The sequence below is a fragment of the Pteropus vampyrus genome, unplaced genomic scaffold (genome assembly GCF_000151845.1).
Source record: "Pteropus vampyrus isolate Shadow unplaced genomic scaffold, Pvam_2.0 Scaffold42, whole genome shotgun sequence".
Lineage (NCBI taxonomy): Eukaryota > Metazoa > Chordata > Mammalia > Chiroptera > Pteropodidae > Pteropus > Pteropus vampyrus.
The window spans coordinates 3894177-3895265 of NW_011888823.1; positions in this window are offsets into that span (position 1 = coordinate 3894177).

Consider the following 1089-nt stretch of genomic DNA (forward strand, 5'->3'; position numbering starts at 1 on the left):
GCGCCATTTCCGCTCCGACTCCTCGTGTGCGCGCACGCAGGAGCGCGCAGGGTAAACGGAGGCTGCGCTTGCGCATGCGCAGTGCCGCTACGCTGCCTCTACTTTCTCGGACCCTGTTAGTCTGTCTCTTAGCGGGCTGTGGTTTCCAAGGCATACCTTACTGTGTAGCCCCTCCCTTGCGCTCCCTGTCCCAGAGGTCTACTCCACCCTTCTCGTCTTATCGTTTCAGAGACCCCTCAAGTAGCTTGCTCTTACCATTCCCAGCGTACTTCTTTGTTTTCAGCTTGTTTGTTGACGGTGTACCCCCTCATGCCACACTGATGACTGTCCAGCGGCACCATTACGCATTTTTCTCCAACAAATATTTGATGGGCTTCTGCTCTGTGCTGGGGATACAGTGGTGAATGAAATAGACGAGGTCTTGCTCTAGTGGAGCTTATAGTCTGGTAAAGGAAACAATAAATAAACAATTACATAACTATAAATTGTTTTAAAGAGCTATGAAGAAAAGGAATAATAAGTCATCTAGGTGAAAGGCAACTTGGATGGGCCTCCACAGGCTTGTCATGCCTGCAGTTCTGTGCCTGGGGAGCTGCCTCTAGGGGCTCGAACATGATTATCCCCTTCCAGTACCTCTGCCACACATACCTTCTTACTCATCCACATGCAGAATCTGAACTCATTATTGTGCTACATCTGTGCCTTGTTTTGTATTTTCCTCTTCCGAGGGAATCTAACAAACTTAGTTGAAGCCCTTCTACGTGCAATGTTATGTTTTCTAAGTGCTCTCAGAGCGAGGATGGAGGAGTTGGGGGGGAGGAACAAGAAAATGAACAAAAAACTGGCCCCTGTACTCAAGGCTCATACAGCTCTTTAAAACATTTCTTTACTTACCGGCCATGGATAAAGTTCAAGACATTGCAGATGCCCCAAATTATATACTAACGCTTTAAAATTAATGTTATATGTTAAACTGAACTAAAATAATGAATATACATATTTTAAAAGTATATACAGACACTAAAGCCTTGAAAAAAAACCAGTTCACTGACCTATCCTCAATTCTTCTACATACTCATCCCGATTATA